The following is a 21,381-nucleotide window of genomic DNA, read 5'->3' as shown; positions in this document are numbered from 1 at the left end:
TCTGAAAGGCATTAGCCCTGCAGTGTGTATGCATAAGATTCTCTTGGAGGACAATTCCAAAGCAGTAATTCAACCTCAAAGAAGACCAAATCCTGCAATGAAGGAAGTTGTCCAGAAGGAAGTAATGAAATTGTGGAATGCAGGAATAATATATCCTATTTCCGATAGCCCATGGATAAGTCCAGTCCAAGTGGTACCAAAGAAGGGTGGAATGACAGTCATTATTAATGAGAAAAGCGAACTCATTCCCACAAGGACTGTGACGGGGTGGAGGATGTGTATTGACTATAGGAGGTTGAATGATGCTACACGCAAAGATCACTTTCCACTTCCGTTCATTGACCAGATGCTTGAAAGGTTGGCTGGCCATGCTTATTATTGCTTCTTGGATGGCTATTCTGGGTACAATCAGATAGTGGTAGATCCAAAGGACCAAGAAAAGACTTCATTCACATGCCCAGTTGGAGTTTTCACTTATAGAAGAATGCCATTCGGACTATGCAATGCCCCAGCCACTTTTCAAAGGTGTATGCTCTCCATTTTCTCAGATATGGTTGAAAATTTTTTAGAAGTTTTTATGGATGACTTCTCTGTTTTTGGTGATAATTTCAATACTTGCCTGAACCATCTAACTCTTGTTTTGAAACGGTGCCAAGAAACTAATTTGGTTTTGAACTGGGAGAAGTGCCATTTCATGGTGCCTGAGGGGATTGTTCTTGGTCATAAAGTTTCAAGAAGAGGGATAGAGGTTGACAAGGCAAAAGTGGAAATAATAGAAAAGCTCCCTCCACCAACTAATGTGAAATCTGTTAGAAGTTTCTTGGGGCATGCAGGATTTTATAGAAGGTTTATCAAGGATTTTTCTAAAATAGCCAAACCTTTGAGTAATCTGTTAATGATTGATAAACCTTTTGTTTTTGATGAAAATTGCCAGCATGCCTTTGAAACTTTAAAACATAAACTCACAACAGCACCAATTATCACACCTCTGATTGGAACTTACCCTTTGAACTCATGTGTGATGCAAGTGATATTGCAATTGGTGCTGTACTTGGACAAAAAAAGGGAAACTTGCATCATGTCATATATTATGCAAGTAAAGTATTGAATGAGGCTCAAAAAAATTACACTACAACAGAGAAGGAATTGTTAGCTGTAGTCTATGCATTTGATAAGTTTAGATCATATTTGATAGGATCTAAAATTGTGGTTTATACTGATCATGCTGCCCTCAAGTATTTGATGACAAAGCAGGATGCTAAACCAAGACTTATCAGGTGGATACTACTTCTACAGGAGTTTGACATCGAGGTAAGGGACAGGAAAGGCACTGAAAACCAAGTTGCTGACCATTTGTCAAGGTTGCCACAAGAAACAATCCAAGAAGCGTCGCAACCTGTGAATGAAAGCTTCCCAGATGAACATCTTTTGCTGATCCAACAAACACCATGGTTTGCTGATATAGCTAACTACAAAGTGGGGAGGAAGATACCTCAAGAATTCACTAAGCAACAAGTGAAGAAGCTAATCAATGAAGCAAGGAAGTTCTTGTGGGATGAACCTTATCTGTTCAAAAGATGTTCTGATGGAATAATTAGAAGATGTGTCCCTGAGAGTGAAATGCAAGATATATTATGGCATTGCCATGGCTCTGCGTATGGTGGACACTTTGGTCCAGAAAGAACAGCTTCAAAGATATTGCAAAGTGGTTTCTATTGGCCAACTATCTTCAAAGATGCCAGAGAATTTGTCCACCAATGTAATGAATGTCAGAGAGCAGGAGGATTGACAAGAAGGAATGAGATGCCACAGAACTTCATTTTGGAAGTAGAATTGTTTGATCTATGGGGCATTGATTTCATGGGACCCTTTCCTCCTTCTCATTCTTTCAAATATATCTTGGTAGCAGTGGAGTATGTTTCAAAGTGGGTAGAAGCCATAGCCACAACTACCTGTGATGCACAAATTGTCCTTCAATTCCTAAAGAAGCATATCTTTACTAGATATGGAGTACCCAAGGGTCTTATCAGTGATGGTGGTGGGCATTTTTGTAACAAACAAATGGAGAAACTTCTTCACAAATATGGAGTTATCCATAAAGTGGCCACACCATATCACCCTCAGACTAATGGGCAGGCTGAATTAGCAAACAGAGAATTGAAGAAAATCCTAGAGAAAACAGTAGGTAACACAAGAAAGGATTGGGCTAAGAAGTTGGAAGATACACTTTGGGCGTACAGGATAGCTTTCAAAACTCCCATTGGGAAGTCCCCCTTTCAGCTGTTATATGGCAAATCTTGTCATCTCCCTGTAGAGCTTGAACACAAAGCCTTTTGGGCTACTAAACTTCTAAACCTTGATTCTGAAGCAGCAGGAGAGAAAAGATTGTTACAGCTAAATGAGTTGGATGAGTTTAGGCTAGAAGCCTATGAAAATACCAAGATATACAAGGAAAAAGCTAAGAGATGGCATGACAGGAAGATTTTGAAGAAAGAATTCAAACCTGGACAACAAGTACTCTTGTACAACTCACGACTCAAGATATTCCCTGGCAAGCTTAAGTCTAAGTGGACTGGTCCATATTTGGTAACTAAGGTCTTTCCTTATGGGAGTATTGAATTGCTAGATGAAGCAACAAAGAGTCGGTTTACAGCAAATGGCCACAGAGCAAAACCATACCTAGGAGGACAATGGAACAAGGAAAAAGAGATTCAGAACCTAAATCCTTCTTGAAGTACGAACAGAAGATGTCAAGCTAATGACAATAAAAGAGCGCTTGTTGGGAGGCAACCCAACCTGAGGTAGTTTTCTTTTCATAGCTTTTTCAATAAAAATGTTGAATAATTGATATGCATTGCAAGGAGCTAAGTTTGGTGTTGCACACCAAAACAATTTAAGGGAGAATGAAGGATTCTAAGTTTGGTGTTCCACCAAAAATCTCACTTAAAAGCACATTCTTACTTCTTGCATAATGCTAGCTCCAAGCAATCAGACAAATTATTCAATTATTTAACTGCTTTCTAGCTTAGACTCCATAACCTTTAGCAAGGACATAGGGGTTTCAAATATGGTTAACTTGTTGCATCTGAGACAGTGGCAAACAATTAAGTTTGGTGTTCATACACCAAAACAAATCCAAGAGCCACACTCAATTTATGCATACTAACCATGCACTTAAGGGCTTGAGAAGCAAGCAACTTTGAGAAATATGCAGGGCATGAGTCAACAATTTAAGATATTATGCATCTTAACTCAAAGAGAACACAACAGAAGGAAGAATCAAAGGGCTGCAACTTCAAAGGTTGTATCTGAACTCAATCCTTGCTGCTGTGTATTATTTTGAACATGGGAACCATTATATATCCTGCTAAAGTGTTTATTTAGTTGCAAGTGAAACTGTTTGATTATGTATGCTAAATCTGCATATTACTTGTCATTCATCACTTAGCTTTAGTTTTGTTTTATTTCCCATATGCTTGAATAAAAGAGATTTGGTTTGAATTGAAAAGTAAAATATCCAATGTTGCATAAGTAGAATGGAAGTTAATGGTGGTATATATGTTTGATTAAATGCATAACTCATGAAATAATTGTTGCATAATATCATTCTCATTCAAGTGTGAGTTAGCTTGCTGTTATAAAGATCCTCATCAATAAATAAAAAAGCCCTTGAGAACGAAAACAGAAAGAAAAGGAAGAAGAAAAAGCCAAAGTGGCAAGAAAAACAAAGAATAAAGGTTGGACACCAATAGCTTGGACCCTAGGACATATGCCTGTGGTGTTCTTGTACTAAGATATGCTTGGATGAGTAAATTCTAAAGGGTATTTTAAAACCCGATCACTTAGATCAACTGATTTGGGATGGCCAATTGAAAGTCCACAATAAAGAGCAACTTAGCTACAGAACATTTAGTTATCCAAAGAGATGCTGGGCATCAATGATCCTAGGAAGAATTAGTGAGCCATGTGTCTGTGGTGGAAAGATGTTGAGTAAAATAAAGAAAACAATAAAGCCAAAGGCTACTACTGCAACATTAGACACCAAACCTCCAAAAGAATAAGCTTGTTAAGCATTATAAGAAAGAAAAGTTAGCAAGGGAGTAATTAAATAAGTAAGTCTTATAACAGCAAGTTTAGCAAGCCTTTGATGAAAAATGTATATTATGTAACAGCAAACAATAACTTGAGTTATCATTGTCTGCATAAAGACCCCATAAATCAAGTTCTGCTATATGCCTAATAAGGATATGTGTCTTTTCTTGTTCATTTCAATTTTTCTCAGTTTTGATGCTTGCTTGGGGACAAGCAAGATTTAAGTTTGGTGTTGTGATGACAAGTCATCATATACCCATTTTTCAAGCTAATTTTACTTGTTTTGTTAGTCTTTATGCACTTTCTTGCATCCTAAGTAAGTGATTTGGAATGAAAATGCATAACTTCTTTAAATCAAACAACAACCATGAAATTAATGTTAACTCATGAGGTTTAAGCTAAATTTAATTGAATTTTAAGTGATTTATAAGCCTCTTGAATTTAGTGATACTTTGAGTAGTTGTTTTGGTTTATTGTAGGTGAAGAAAAGAAAAAAAGGAAAAGCGTGGCCTAAGGAAGTATGGCCAAGGAGAAGAAAACGTGGTCAAAGGAAGGAGAGGTGTGGCGTATAAATGGAGGAAGGCAAGCATTGCCCTCCACAAGGGCACACTGTCCTCTAGGAGGGCAACATAAGGGAACAAAGCTTGCTAGGCAACTCTGCCCTACCCACGACAAGGGCAGAGCACAAAATTGTGCCTTGGATCAAAGGAAGGAAAAACCTTGCCCTGCCCTCCACAAGGGCAGTATCAGGCCTTCATGGAAAATAAATCAAAGGAAAAATGTCACCCATGCATGCCACAAGAGTCGAACACGGAACAATGAAGAAGCAAGGAACTAGGCTTGATTATGGTGCCAAGAAAGCCAAGGAAAATGAGTAGCGTGTGTTTCTGCCATGTCTCGAACGCGGGACTTTAGTTTGGAAACACTGCCCTGCCCTCCGCGAGGGCAGGGCAGCATTTTGTTGTGGCACGGCCAGCGCACCAATCTGGCGCACCAAAGCATCATTCGGCAGCACCAGCAGCGCACCAAGGCACCAATCTGGCGCACCAAATTTTTCTGCCCTGCCCTCCGCGAGGGCAGGGCAGCATCCTGTAGTGCACACCAACGCACCACGCCCGCACCATAGCCGCACGCACCAAATCCTGCCCTGCCCTCCGCAAGGGCAGGGCAGCCTCCTGGAAGCAATCCTTCATGGGCTAAAATTGGATTAAAAATCCAACAAAATTCATTTCTTCACCAAATCAAAAGCCCATCCAAATCCCAAGATCCAAGAATAGAAAGTGTATAAATAGGAGCTAGTTTGATGTATTTAGGAACCTTTACTTTTCACCTTTTACTTGACTTTTGAATTTGGCACTTTCTTTGGAGCTTTGAATTTTGCAACTTCTCTTGGTGACTTCACTGAGATTTCAGAGAATTGGGGAGGATAATTGATCTCTCTTCTTCCTCGTTCTTGCTTGGGCACTTTTACTTTTCTTGTTTTGAGTTTTGGGTGTGAAGAATTGAGGAAATTCTGTCTCAATCTCCATTCAAAATCTCTTTGATTTCATTTCTGCATAATTGAATTCAAACACATTTCCTTTACTGCTTCTTCTTCAATTTCTTGTTAATTGCTTTGTGACCTTGGATCTGGGAAGGCAATTGAGATCTAGGCTTAGCTACCTAGTCTCTGGAGTCTTGAGGTCTCAATTTACTCTTGGTTCTTCTGTGAACCTTTGCTGCATTTAATTTCCTTCTGTTTGAGTTCTAATTGCTTCTAATTCAATTTCTGTTCTATTGATTGTTGCAATTCAATTTCTCTTGCTTAAATTCTGAAATCCCTGTCCTCAAACCCCTTTTACATTCAAGCAATTTATATTCCTTGCAATTTAAGTTACTGCAATTTATATTTCTTGCACTTTAAGTTTCAGTCATTTACTTTCTTGTTCTTTAAGATTCTGCAAGTTTACTTTCCTGCTCTTTAATTTACTGCAATTCTCCCCTCTCCCTTTACATTCCGAGCAATTTAGCTTCTGTTAAATACAAACCACTCAACCAAAACTTAATTCGCTTGACTAAATCAACCACTAAACTAAAATTGCTCAATCCTTCAATCCCTGTGGGATCGACCTCACTCATGTGAGTTATTATTACTTGATGCGACCCGGTACACTTGCCGGTGAGTTTTGTGTCGGATCGTTTTCCGCACATCACTCTGTTTTGCTTAAAATTGAATTTTTAAGTTCTCAACCATTCCTCTAGCCTTCTAAACCCCTGAATACCACGTAGTGAGTCTAAAGCCAGTGTAATAGAAGGTAGAGTGGTTAGGAAAGGATACTTAATGAGTTGAGACATTAAATTAGAAAAAGAAGGATTAGAAGTAATAAGAGATGTGATGAGAATGATTGTGATAATGAGAAATGATGATGATTGATTTTGATTGAACATGATGACAATGATTATGATAATAAGAGATATTGATGATTGATTATGATTATGGATGAAGTGGAGTAAGATTTAGAATGAATTTAGTAACGAAATGAAATTTGATTGAGATGTACCTGCTTAGAGAGATGCAGTGGAGTGATTCCTCTTGCTCTGGGATGTGATTGAGATAGGATGATTATGATGATGAGGGATGATGATGATTGATTATGAGGAATGTGATTGAGGATGAAAGTGATAATGAGACTGAGTCTGATGAAGTATACTTGCCTGAGTAGATGGTGTGATTCCACTTGCTTCGGGATGTGGTAAAGTATAATTGCCTGGGTAGATGTAGTGGTGTAATTTTGCTTGCTCTTGGATGTTGTAATTGATAATGATATTTGATTTGAGTTTCAAATACACCTTTCCAGGTAGATGCAGTAGAGTGATTCTGCTTGCTCTGGAATGTGGTGAAAACTCTGTTGACCCTTCATCGCAAGATGTGGCCAGACACTTATACCTTTTCGGATGTTCCTCCTTGAAGATGAAAAATTCCTCTTGGTAAATGCATACACGTTGGGACAGTCCAGGGTTAGCTACTTGACATGTCAGGTTCACTGTATAACCGACAGATGAGACTCATCGGCCATGGGGAAGGCATGCATCATTTGCACATGTATGATTTTGTTTGGGTTTGATTACTTGTCATGGTTTGCTTAATTGTACATATTAAATGTCTATACACTAATTGTCTTAGTTAAAATTACTTGTGTTTTACTTGTCTGCTTTGCTTGCGTATGTATATCTGAAAGGACCCTCATGCTGGTGTCGGTTAATGCTGAGGGATGTTCTGTTTGATTGTTGAAAGGCTGTGGAGAATTGTGAAAATTAATGAGATAAGAGGGTTAGATTAGAATCCTTTAAAGTAGTTTCCTGACTATGGATTAGTGAGAACCTAGGAATGAAAATATTGAGTGGAAACTTAAGATTGTTTAGTGAATTTCTTTCTACCTTATATTGTATTTATTTGGCATTTTTACCATACTGGGAACGCATGGGGCGGGGGTTCTCGTTCCGTATATATCCAATGTTTTTCAGATGAGGTTCCGGTGCTTCACGATGAGCTAGAGTTTGTCTGGAAGCCGGCGAATTGATCTTGAACTCTTTTTTATATTTTGCTTAGATTTCTCTCCCCCTTTATTTTAGAAAACTTTATGATGTATATGAATTTTATTTTGGAAACTTGCCTAGAGAGGCTTTAATGTAATTGGGAGAGATAGGAAATATTATTATCAATTACTTTTATTATTGTAATCCTAGCCGACCTAAACTTCGCAGGTCGTGACTAGCGGCTATTTTACTTATATATATATATTTTGTCTCTATTCTATTCTTCCTTTATGTTTTTATTTTACCCCACTTATCCGAACACTTCTCATTGATACATGTGTGTGTTATGCTCGCGATTTTCTTTTAAATGCTTTCAGGCTTCTAGGTTACTACTTCCTTCTATTGATGTATGACTCAAGCATAAGGATTTAAATGGTAAGGTGTTATAGCACTTCTAGGTTTCTGATGGAAGCTTCTTAATTTTTGAAATTTGCTCGTTTATTGCATGAAATCTTGGGTTTGTTTCATGAAGGAGTGATGAGCGCTAAACACTGATTTAGAAATTCACAAGTTATAAAGCGCAAGTTTCGTTGTAGCTCTAAACCGGAATTCAACACTCTTCAAAGTTTAGTTAAAATGCCACAAAGTTTCAAATTAATAACCAAAAGTTTAATCTCGGGTCATTCTTCTTAGGAATTGCAATCGAGTACTCATCGTTAGCTATGAGAGATCGGGGGTTTTGATTGCAATAAATGGAAATATAAATAGCAAGAAATTAAATGGGCAAGTAATACTAAATGGCAAAAGGAACTAAACTAAGACAATTAAGAAGATTAACTAAGAAAGATATTGGCAACGTTTGATGGTTAAGAATCACTATCCTTGTCACTATCCACAACATGATAATTACAAAGAGCAAACTCAATTCGTCAACCTCTAAATGGCAAGGAAAGTCAACCAAGCTTAATTAATCCTAATCCATAAGTCCTACTCAACTTACCAAGTGAATTAGCAAAAGATTAGCGTGAATAGAAACAAGATTAATTAAAATATCTAAATTATCAATAAACTTAGACATTAGTAACCCAAGGTCACTCAAGTTACCAACCCAATCCAAGAATGCAAAATTCTACTCTAAAATTAAAAGAGACATTTTATCAAATACTTGGTAGGCATAAAAAAAGCATCATAAATTGCATGAATTAATAAAATCTACAACTATCCAATCCAAGAAAGAAATAATAATATAACTCCAATAAGGATCAAGAAAATATAAAATATCAAATTCTTTAAAGGAAAATTACAAATTCAAGAGTTCATAAGCTAAAATGATATAAACAAGAACTAACAAGAAAGAGTTAACAAACTAAGGTAGTAGAACAAGAAAATGTAATTAAAATTAAACTAAAACAAGATTAAAAACTAAAACTAGAGAGAAAACAAAGTAAAATCCTAAGAATTCTAGAGAGAAGTTGGAGCTTCTCTCCCTAGAATTTACTAAAACATCATAATAAAACTAAAACTAAGACTACCTACCTCTCAAACTATATCGCATTTTTTTTAAATACTTTTAGGCTTTGGACCTTTTTATGGCCTAAAAACAAGGATGCATTTGTTTTATTAAAGAAAGCATGTGGGCCCGTCTCTACATGCAGAAAATGCTCACGTACGTGAGGAAGTGTGGCTTGCGTGAGTAACTCACTCATCCAAGAAAGGCCTCTTGCATGAATTTCTCACTTATGCGAGGGGTGTCCACTCACGTGAGCTATCACTCGAATTGCTTCCTGAATTCGCTTCTTCGCTCCATTCTTTTCCATCCTTTGAAACCATTGATACATCTTAACCCTGAAACACTTAAACAAATTTAAACACGGCATCAAATGGCATAAAAATTAATGATTAAGAGCACAAAAAAGCATATTTTTTACACACAACTTCATCGGAAGTAAGATTAAAAAAACTCATTTAATTGCCCAAAATTGTGCAAGAAAGTTGATAAACTCTATGCTTTTTAGCACAATTTATAACGATAAAATGGAGTTTATCAATTTCCACACTTAAGCACTAGCATGTCCTCATGCTATAGTACCCAAAAGATATGAGAATTTAAAGAGAAAAAATGATAATTCCTAAATATCTCAACAAAATATTGATGAGTGAAAATCAAAGCTTACAGATACCGACAAGTGCACCGAATCATTCAAGTAATACCACGGTGAGTGGATATTGTTTCCATGAGGATTAACAGATTGAGCATGCAAATATTGAGTTAAATCACTAATTAGATCAAATAGAACCTGGATTGAGGAATGTTGAAGAACCCTAGAATGCCTGAATGCTTAGAAACTTGAACGCTGAGTGCCTCGAGACAGTGAATGTTAAATTAGAAGAAATCAATGGTAGAGAATGTATAGGATTCAGAGATGTTCAATTTCTTAGGAAATCAAACTTTGTTATCCTTGTTCTAAACCTTGCAAGATCTTATCACGACGAATCTAAAATAACCAATTTCCGATGTCTTGTCTCCCCGGTTTCTCTTCAATTAACGAACCGCCAATGTCTTGGTCAATCGGTTAATAAAAAAGGTTAAGTTCAAAAATCCAATTCAGTCCCTCATAAGATTCTACAGTAGTCCGTAAGTCAGATTATATGTCATGTATCCAAGCTAGTCCTACCCGATTGAATGTTTTAAGAAAATACAATTTTCAAGAATTGTCCTAATCCGAATTATATGTCATGTATTCAAAACTAGGGTAATAAAAAATCATGTATTGTGTCACACACTTAGAAAACCACTATGTCAAGTGATTTAGTTTTGAAGCACGATTTAAAAATTAGTTCTGTCGAATCGGTAAACAAATCCAGAAGGGGTTAGCACACCTGTCGATGCTACTAATCCTTTAGTGATGAAGAACAAAATACGTAATCATGGAACAGATCAATGCAATACTTTAAAACCAAAGAAAAATTATATTAATAAGACATTGAAACATGAACAGAGCTCCTAACCCTTTGACAAGATGATTAGTCACTCATGGAGGAATTGAAAAATAAAAGAAAAGAAGAAGAAGAGGGTATAGAATTGGTTCAAAAGACCCTCTCCCCCACGGCTTGCCCCCTTTCTGTGAATAAGGTCACTTATTTAAATCCTAGGATTTTCTATTAATTCAAATTCAAAATCTAAATCTAATCTTATCTTAATCAGAATAATTAAAATAATCTCTAATTAATTCAAATTCTAGAATTCAAAATATAATTAAATCAAATTCAAAACTAATTAATTATAGAATCTTCTTCAATCTTCAATTGAAATTAAATATTTGAAGTTAAGACTTGAGAATTTAGTATCGGAAGCATACTGGGCCAGGCAATTTGAGGTTAAGTGTGGCACGCCCCTCTAGCTTATGGCACGCCCCCTTGTGCTTGGGCTAGGGTATGTCACACCCTCTCTTTTGTTGGCCAGGGAGAGGCATGCCCCATTCTAGACGTGGCATGCCTGGGCTTGGGCTTGCTCCCAATGATTAGCTTGCCTTCATGTGTGACACGCCCTCTATATTGTGGCACGCCCGTTTTGCTTCTTCATTGAGTATGATATGCCCTCCTTTGGCTTGACACACTACTGCTTCTTACCTCCAGGGTTGCTTGGTTGACCTCTCAGGTGATGCGTGAGCATCTTTTCTCTATTTTCTTATTATTTTAGGTATGAATTTATTGAGTTTTATTGAGATTTTTGTAACACCCTAATATTCAAATCCTTATGCTCGAGTCATAAGTCAATGATAATAAGGTGGTATGACTCTCAAGGGGAATTTTTTTATACATAATTATAATTAAATTGAAAGGAGTATTAATGGAGAAGCCTGAAAAGAGTAAAAATAAAATCGCGAAGTCGTATCACTCACGCATCAACATCTAGAAGATAAAGCGTGAGGTCGAAAGCGTTATAAGGATAAAGTCATAAAGGAGAATAAGAGAAGGACGTTATATAGATATATAACATAAGTAAATAGCCACTAGTCGCGACCCGCGAAGTTTAGGCTGGCTAGGGTACAGTATAACAGTATTTGACAACAGTATCTCCTAATCTCTCCCAAAGAAACATAAGAGCCTCTATAGGCAAGTTCAAAAGAGTTCAATACATAATATAAGCTTTTCAAAATAAAGGGGAGAGATTCTAAGCAAAATATAAAGTGGAGAATATAAAGATCTTCGCCATCTCTCAGATGAACCACAGCTCACTTCTAAGTACTTGGACCTGTATCTGAAAAACAAGAGATATATACGGAATGAGAACCCCTGACCCATTGGTCCCCAGTATGGTAAAAGTGCCAAATAAATACAATGCATTGTAATAAAAACTCACTAAGCCTCCTAAACTTTCTTTCACCAAATATTCACCCTATGTTCTCGCTAATCCATAAATAGGCAACTGTCATAAGGGAATGCTAAATCTAATTATATTTTTCATGCTTCCCAATTTCCTCACCCTCCAACAAATCAGAATCATAATCACAAACAAAATCATCACTAGCTATTTTATCTCAGCAATTCTATATCAATACCTCATATCCACACCTGGAGTAACTGAAATCGCTTCACTGCGTCTACCCAGGGAGCTCAAATTATCTCATTATCAACCTGGAGTAGTGAAATCACTTAACTGCGTCTACTCAGGGAACTCAAATTAACTCATTCTCTACCTGGAGCAAGTGAAATCACTTCACTGCGTCTACCCAGGAAACTCAATTACCTCATTCAATAATCATCATCATTATTCAATTACACCATCAACTTATCTCATCAAGAATAGCCCTCAGCGTCAACCGACACCAGCATGAGGGACCTCTCAGTTGTACAAACACAAGCAATACATACAAGTAATACACAATTAGTGTTCCGAGGGTTACCTGAAACTGAAAGTCGATCTCGGATGAGATCTTCTGTGCTGGTTGGTGCTACTGTGTCCGACCTGTTGAAGTTGGAGGTGCTGCTGATCTTCGATCACCAGAGGGTGGTGGTACCTGCAATAGACTCTGATGCTTAAGTTAGCACGGGCTTTAGGTAGGCTTTTGTGTGGAATAAGAGTATGAGTTATACCTGGGTGCTCCAGTGTATTTATAGTAGTATGGAGTGACCTTCCTTGAGATAAGTTAGTTATCTTATCTTATCCTTTATGGATGAGGTCACCTTATCTTTTTTGACTAGCCGCCTTTAGAGGGGCTGTAATCCTTAGTGTTGGGCATGCTTGGGCCTTTATGGAGATTTGGCTGAGCTCTTTAGGAAGAGGTCGATAACGACTAACTTTTGGTAGAGGTCGGCCGCCTTTTGTCTTCGTCCAACCCGGACCGCATAGCTCAGTCCAGGGTATGAACAGTGCCCCTGCTTGAGCTTCATCCTTCCCCTTGAGGTCATGTTTTTTAACTTCGACTCCTTTGAGGAAGTCGTGCTCAAGCATCTTTTATCCGATCTGTTCCTGAGTTTTGCGTTGTTTTTAAATACGGAGAGTTTTTTGCCTTTGCTCTTTTTGCTGCGTTTTTGTTCCTCGAGGGGGTTACCTCCTTGGGAATGTATACGCGCTTTTAATTCCCATTGATTGGGCTTTTATTCTATTTTGCCGTTCCATTCTATCGCTTTATTTTGAAATTGAAAAGCCTTGGACTTTGGTTTTCAGTTTCTTGCTTCCATCCGTTTCATTTGCTCAGTGAAGAAAGGCTTTCTTTTGTTCATCCTTTGCTTTTTGTCCATCTGGCTCCTTGAAACAAACACTCTCTTTCTCTGTAAGAAGTTTTGCCCCAAGCTTCTTACTTTCCTTTTCGAGGCAATCATTGGCGTGGATTGCTTGTGTTCCTTTCGTGCATTCATCGCGCTCACTCCTTCTTCGTCACAGGTTGGTACTCTTCTTTTGTCTTTTGATTGTCATCTTTCTTTTGTGCTTTTCTGTTTTCATGCTTTTCCTTTTTTGCACAAAGTTTTGATCTTTGTTGAGCTTTCTTTAAAAAGGTTAAAGCTTTCTGGAAAGATTGCATGTTCTTGTTTCTTCAAAGTTGTGATCTTGTTTTATCTCTATTGCTTCATTCTGAGGACATGTAAGTGCTTAGGTGATGAGTTTTTAGTTGCACTTTTTTCTTTTTTGATGGAGGGGCTAGGATGTCGACTAGTATCTCGATTTTTGTTGACTTTCTTGTCTGCCTGTATCTTCATTACCTCCAAAGGGTTCCCTTGGGTTGTTGATGTTGATTACTTTTATGGAGCCTAGGGTGTCCTTTTGCTGTTATATTCTTTGTGTGCTAGTTGTTTCCTCACTTTTTGTTTCTTGTCCAAGTTGTTTTGGTAGTGACCCCTTTTGTTTTTCTTACTGTAGGGATAGTTGTTCTATGTCTTCACGAAAAAAACATTGTTCAGATGTTTACAAAGGTCCCTGCTGGTATGACCGATTGGTTAGATTCCATAGAGTTTATGTGTGTTACTGTGGCCGACCCGGAGTATTATGAGAGACTTAGAAGGTTCCATAGGATTTGTAATAATAGGGACGACGAGAAGAATTACGAGCTGGTGTCGCCCAACCCTGAGGAGAAGGTTAGTTTCCCTTCCTTAACTCGGGCAGAGTGTCCCTTGTTTTATGCCTATTACTATTTCTTTAGCCAGCTGAATATTACCATCCCTTTTACTGTAATGTGGACCTGTAATGTGGCCCCTTCTTAGCTTTATCCGAACTCTTGGGCCTTTATAAAGATTTTCCAGCTATTGTGCCAAGAGATGGGTGTCTGACCTACCATATCCCTTTTTCTTTTCCTCTTTGTGTTGACGAAACCTGGGGTGGCCAAGAAGAAGGCTTTTTGAATCTTTTTCCGAGCTACCCAGGGGAAGAAAGTATTTTTAATGTTTGATGAATCTTTTTGAGACTTTAAGAACTATTACTTTAAAGTCCGAGCTGTTGAAGGTGTATGTCCTTTCTTTCTGGACGAGAATGATGAGCCGACCTTTCCTTTTTAATGGTAAAAAGATATAGTGGTACTCAAGTATCCTTGGGAAATTTTAGATAAAGTAGAACAAGCTTTTGTGGGTGTCTTAGAGGAGCATTGGGGGGAGCCTCCTCATCTTGATACGAAGAGATTTGTAGGAGATCCTTCCTTCCTTCGTTCCGAGCTAGTAGTGTCCAAGCTCTTTCTTTACAGATAGTCGAGCCTTCATCTTTGTCGTTTTATCCTTTTCCAACTGTGTGATTGTTTCTTGGTTTTTTTTCATAGATGGTTAAATCTTCGGACTCCATGAAGGCCTTCCAGAAGGCCAAGAAGGCGATGGCTACCCAAAACTTGATGGCAAAGACATCGAGGGAAGGGTTTTCTCAGGTGCCCTCGAAGAAGCTGACTTCTGACTCTCAGGGTCTGAGAAAGATCATCCCAACCCTAGAGTTTGGACAGTTTCTGCCGACCCTCCTGTTGACACTTCTGGTGCTACCTCTTTCCCTACCTTTGTTGGTCCTCCTCCTAAAAGACAAAAGACAGTTAGAACTTATGATCTGGCCAATAAGGAGTTTGATGGTGTGGCTTTTGCCATGGAGTTGATCGCTCCTCAAGGTAGAGTTCCCTTAGATGATGTGTTGATTCTCCATCACCTCAATTTTATTGCAAGTAACAATATTCGGATAGCCAATGTTGGTGCGGCTTTATCACGGGTTATCAGGGAGTCTCCAGTTCATGCCACTAAGGCTTTTATGGAGGAAGCCAAGACTGAATTTGATAGGGTGAAGAGTTTGAAGGATGAGTTAGATGCTAAGGTTGCAAAACTGGAGCTTGATGTGGAAATGGAGAGGGCTACAGCTACTACTGTCGAAACTTTCGTCAATCTGGCCGAGGAGATGGCTAAGAAGTACAATGAGAGTAATACTCGCACATATGGCGAGCTATTAGACACGAGGGAGAGGCTTCAGTCTGCTCAGGACGACTATGCTGAGCTCCAGGACCATATGGTGGGCAGTATGACTGATATGTACGAGAATTTAAAGGCCCAGGTCCGGGTTCTTGCTCCCGAACTCGACCTTTCCTTATTCAGCATGGACAACGTGGTGGATGATGGCAAGATTGTGCCTGCCCCAAATGATGATGAAGAGGGTCCTCCCCTTACGCCACCAGCCAAGGCTTCCACAGCTTCGACTACTGCTGCCCCTTCTGTCGAGGTGATCCCTCTTGGACCTGAGCCTGAGGTGGAGATTCTGGATGGGTCGGATGGAGTTGTCAATGCTACCCCGATCTCGACCAGGCCTCCTTCTCCTAAGGATGCAGCTACTGAGGCAAACTTGGATCCTTTATAGTACTCTCTTTATATCTGTTTGGTTATGTACTTTGTATAGTCTGACCTGTGGACTTTGTTGAACTTGTTGGTTTTTGTAACCTTTTGTGGATGATCTTTAACATTTGGTTGCTTCCCCGCAACTTTTGTTTTAAAAACACTTTAAACTCTTGGGCTGCCTTTTAGGCAGTTTTTGAGTCTTTAATGTTTATATCAAATGATGCATTTGACTTTTTCTTGTGTTGATATGCTTGTATTTGTTTAACCTTTGTTTGGAGGAGGTTGGTCTATGCCTTTTCTTCGGCTGTCGTCGACTTGAGTTTTTGAGTTGCATTCCAACAACTTTTTGGGTAGTGTTTTCATATGGAACCTTTTCCTTTTAGTTTGTTTGGATGACTTTTTGGCCTTTTTTCCGACTGGTCCCTTTGTTATACGGGCATTTTAGTCGAATTCCAAACAACTTTTTAGGTAGTGTTCAGATGGGAAACCTTTTCTTTGTAGTTTGTTTGGATGACCTTTTAGCTTCGTTTTGTAGTCGTGCTTTTTGCTTTAAGTAAAAATCCTTTTCACGGCTTTATACCTTCTAGCTGTGCACTTCGGGCCTTGGTTTTTTAACCTTTCTTTGGCCTTTGCGAGATGTTTTTGTCCCTTTTCGGTGATCCTTTCGTTGGTCCGACTTCTCTGTCAGGCCTTCTTAAGTTATTTTTAGTAATCCTATTTCTAGTTAGACCTCGTCAGGCCACTTTTTTTGGGTTACTTTTTATAACTTCTTACATTAATCCGAGCTTTATCGCTTCACCTTGCCGACCTCTTTTTGATCAGGCGATGAATTTTGCTTTTGAGCATAAATTAATGCGTCTTGGTAGGAAAATTTTTAGGGAATCTTAAGATTTTATTCAAATAATAAAAAATATAGATAAGAGTGTGTACATGTAGGTGCTTACCCTTCGAGTTCGGGCAAATTTTAGATCTTGGCTTGACACCTCATTAAAAAACCCTCTAGGAAAAAGAGTATGCCTTATCCTTAGATCCTTTCCAGCTATAGTACCTTCTTAGGTTATAGGCGTGCCATGACCTTGGTAGCTCATACCCTTCGAGGTTGGCCACCCTATAGTAACCTTTTCTTAGCACTTCTGCAATTCGGTATGGTTCTTTCCAGTTAGCTGCTAGCTTCCCTTCTCCTGACCGACCTGCTCCGACATCATTTTGGATTAAAATGAGATCGTTGGTGGAGAAGCTTCGTTGGACTACCTTCTGATTATACCTTAAGGCCATTCGACGCTTTAATGCTTCCTCTCTAATTGAAACTCTTTCTCAAACTTCTGGAAGTAGGTCGAGATCTTCCCTTTGAGTTTGAGAGTTGATATCTTCGTTGTAGAGGATCACTCTGGGGGATCCTTCTTCTACTTCTATGGGGATCATTGCCTCCGTTCCGTAAGCAAGTCGAAAGGGTAATTCCCTAGTAGTAGAGTGTGAAGTTGTCCGATATGCCCATAGGACTTGCAGGAGCTCCTCAGCCCAAGCTCCCTTTGTGTCCTGTAGCTTCCATTTTAACCCGGCCAATATGACTTTGTTGGCGGCTTCCACCTATCCATTGGCTTGTGGGTGTTCTACAGTGGTGAACTGGTCTTTAATTTTTAGATTAACCACTAAGTTCCTGAAGCCTGTGTCGGTAAATTGAGTGTCATTGTCCATGGTGATGGAGTATGGGACTCCAAACCTTGTGACAATATTTTTGTATAGAAACTTCTTATTTTTCTAAGCGGTGGTAATAGCTAATGGCTCTGCTTCAATCCACTTTGTGAAATAGTCTATGTCTACAATGAAAAATTTGACTTGCTCTGATCCTTGGTAGAAGGGCCCGAGGAGGTCGAGCCCCCACTTTGCAAATGGTCAGGGTGATGTAATACAAATGAGTTCTCAGGTGGAGCTATATGGAAGTGGGCGTGCTTCTGACATGGTGGGCATTTCTTGACGAACTCTGTTGCCTCCTTTTGCAAGGTCGGCTAGTAAAAACCAGCTTGGAGTACCTTTTTGGAAAGAGCTCGTGCCCCAGGTGGTTGCCGCACACACTACTGTGTACTTCTTCCAGGACTTCCCTTGTATCGGAGGTCGGCACACATTTTAGGAGGGGTGTTGAAATCCCTTTCCTATATAGGATGTCGTACAATATGGTGTAGTACTGTACTTCTCGTACTAGCCTTTTTTCCTCATTTTTATCTGTGTGGAGTGTTTTAGAGTTGAGGTAGTTGATTATGGGAATCATCCATCCTTGATCCTGTCCTGATATGGTTAGGATCTTCTCTTTCTCTGAGATTGATGGATTTTGCAGTGTTTCTTGGATGAGGCTTCTATTATTTCTCCCTGGTTTGGTGCTAGCTAGTTTTGAAAGTGCATCGGCTCGAGCATTTTGTTCCTGAGGTATATGTCAAACCTCATATCCCTTGAATTGTCCGAGCTATTCTCTGGTTTTGTCCAGGTATTTTTACATGGTAGGTCTTTAGCTTGATAGCTCCCCTATATTTGTGAGGTGATTACTTGTGAGTCACTAAAGACGGTATACTTTTGAACTCCTACCTCCCTAGCCAGCCTCAAACCAGCCAGTAGAGCCTCGTATTCAGCTTGGTTATTTGAGGTTGGGAACTCAAACTTTAATGAGAGCTCGATTTGGGTTCCCTGATCACTCTCTATAATTATGCTTGTGCCACTCCCGGTTTTGTTCGAGGAGCCATCTACATAGAGATTCCATTCTATGGGGGTATCTAGGGTGTCAGTGTACTCTGCGATGAAGTCGGCCATATACTGTGACTTAATAGCTGTCCGAGCTTCATATTTGAGGTCGAATTCGGATAACTCGACTGCCCATTGTAGGATTCTTCTCGCTAAATCTATTTTCTGTAAGATACCTTTCATGGGTTAGTTGGTCCATACTCTGATATTGTGAGCCTGAAAGTATGGACGAAGTCGTCGAGAAGTGAGTATGAGGGTGTAGGCGAACTTTTCTATCTTTTGATAGTTTAGTTCAGCCCCCTGTAGAGCCTTACTGATGAAGTAAATGGGTTGTTGCCTACTTTCGTCTTCTCTTACTAGTGCTGAGACTATTGCTTGACTTTCTACGGCGAGATATAGTACGAGTTCTTCGCCTTCCCGTGGTCGGGTAAGGATAGGTGGTTGCCCCAGAAATTTCTTAAAATCTTTAAAGGCTTGTTAACATTCTGGAGTCCATTCAAACCTCTTTCCCTTCCTTAATGTTGTATAGAAGGGGAGAGATCTTAAGGCTGATCCAGCTAGAAATCTAGATAGGGCTGCTAGTCTTCCGTTGAGCTGTTGTACTTCTTTAATGCAGGTCAGGCTTTTCATGCCGAGTATGGCCTGACATTTATCTGGGTGTGCTTCAATTCCTCTCTGAGTGAGCATGAAGCCCAAAAATTTGCTGGCTTCTACCGCAAAGGTGCACTTTGCGGGGTTAAGTCGCATCCCATGCTTTCTTATGGTATTGAACACTTTGGGTGAGGTCAGATAACAACGATTCCTCGCTCTGTGTTTTTACCAGCATGTCGTCTATATAAACCTCCATTAGCTTCCCGATGTGATCGGCGAAAACTTTGTTCATCAATCTTTGGTATGTAGCCCCTGCGTTCTTGAGTCTGAAAGGCATGACTATGTAGCAGTAGTTCGCTTTTGGGGTTAGGAACGAGGTCTTTTCTTGGTCAGGTGGATACATTGAGATTTGGTTGTATCCTGAGTAAGTGTCCATGAAGGAAAGGTACTTGTATCCTGAAGAGGCATCCACTAGAGTGTCTATATTTAGGAGTGGGTATGGATCTTTTGCGCAGGCTTTATTGAGGTCGGTGTAATCAGTACACATCCACCATTTTCCATTTGACTTCTTTACCAAGACGACGTTGGCTAGCCATAATGGGTACTTAACCTCTCTTATGAACCCTACCTCTAGTAAGGCATGTACCTGCTCTTCCACAGCTTGGGTCCTTTCAGGCCAAGCTTCCTACACTTTTGTTGTACTGGCCGAGATCCAGGATACACTGCCATCTTATTGCACATTAGCTTGGGATCTATGCCGGGCATGTCTGCGGCCTTCAATGCAAAGAGGTCAGAATTATTTTTTAGGAACTGTATCAGTAGCTCCTTTAGGTCTCCTTTTAAGGTTGCCCCTATATTTGTTATTGTGCCTTGGGCATCCCCGATTTCGACTTTTTTGATTTCACCTTCAGGTTGTAGACGAAGTTCTTCGTGAACTCGGGCTCTCCCGAGTTCAATAGTGTTGGTTTCTTTTCCTCTGGGGTTACCTTTAAGGTTCAGACTTTCGTTGTAACAATGTCGCGCGAGTTTTTGGTCTCCCTTTATCATGGCGATCCCTTTTACTGTTGGGAACTTCATGCATAGATATGGAGTGGAGACTATTGCAGCAAGCTGGTTCAGCGTTTTGCGACTGATAAAGAGAGTTTATCATTAATCTAGAATTTTCTCAAAATAGAATTCATTCGTTGGTAGCATAGTCACAATCAAAACAAAATAAATTGAGAGTATTTAGCTCCTGGGTCGTCTTCCCTAGGAGTTGCAATTGAGTGGACATTATTGGCTATGAGAGAGAACATGGGAGTTGGGAATGCAAGAGAAGCAAAGTAATGTAAATAATAAGAAATTAAATGAACATGCAAGAAGACTCTTGGTGAGATATGGGTAATCAAGGATTCCTATCCTAGTTATGGACCACAAACATGACAATTGTGTGGAATTAATCCCAATTAGTCAATCCTACTTGAGAATTAGTCAAAAGGGCATAGTTGATTCCAATTCCTAAGTCCTAGTCAACACTAGTGGGTCACTTAGAGTCAAGGGAAACCAAACCAATTAACAATCCTCACACAATGCGGAATGGACATCCACAACTCAATTTCACCCAAACACCCAATTTCTCAACCAAGAGTGTGAAAAGATAAACATGCAAGAAATTAAACATCAAAGCAATAAAAGTCAAAGCAATTAAATGCAAGGAAAGGAAACTTAAAATGCAAAAAATCTCTTGGCAAGTAATTGAGAGCTAAGGTTACCTATCCTAACCATTGACCATAAACACATGATGATTATGAAGAGTTAATCCTACTAAGTCGACCCTAACATCGAGGATAAGTCAAATAGGCATAGTTGATTCCAATCCATAAGTCCTATGTCAACACTAAGGTGATGTTTGTTTTGAGGTACTGAGACAGAAACTGGAAGACTGAGACTCAGTATTATGTTTGTTAGTTCAGAGACTGGTACTAAAATTTCTATCTCTGTCTCCAAAATTTCAGTATTTCAATACCTCAAAAAAATGGAGACACAGGGGACTAAAATTTTTAGAGATAGAGACTGAAACTTTAATAACATTTTATACCTAAAATACCTTCATTTCAATTAATTAATTCCAATTTTACCGTTTGTACAAATTAAATTAGAATTTTATTCTTGTTTCAATTTCTG

The sequence above is a fragment of the Arachis stenosperma genome, chromosome 1 (assembly GCF_014773155.1).
Source record: "Arachis stenosperma cultivar V10309 chromosome 1, arast.V10309.gnm1.PFL2, whole genome shotgun sequence".
NCBI lineage: Eukaryota > Viridiplantae > Streptophyta > Magnoliopsida > Fabales > Fabaceae > Arachis > Arachis stenosperma.
Note: the sequence above shows the minus strand (reverse complement) of the source record.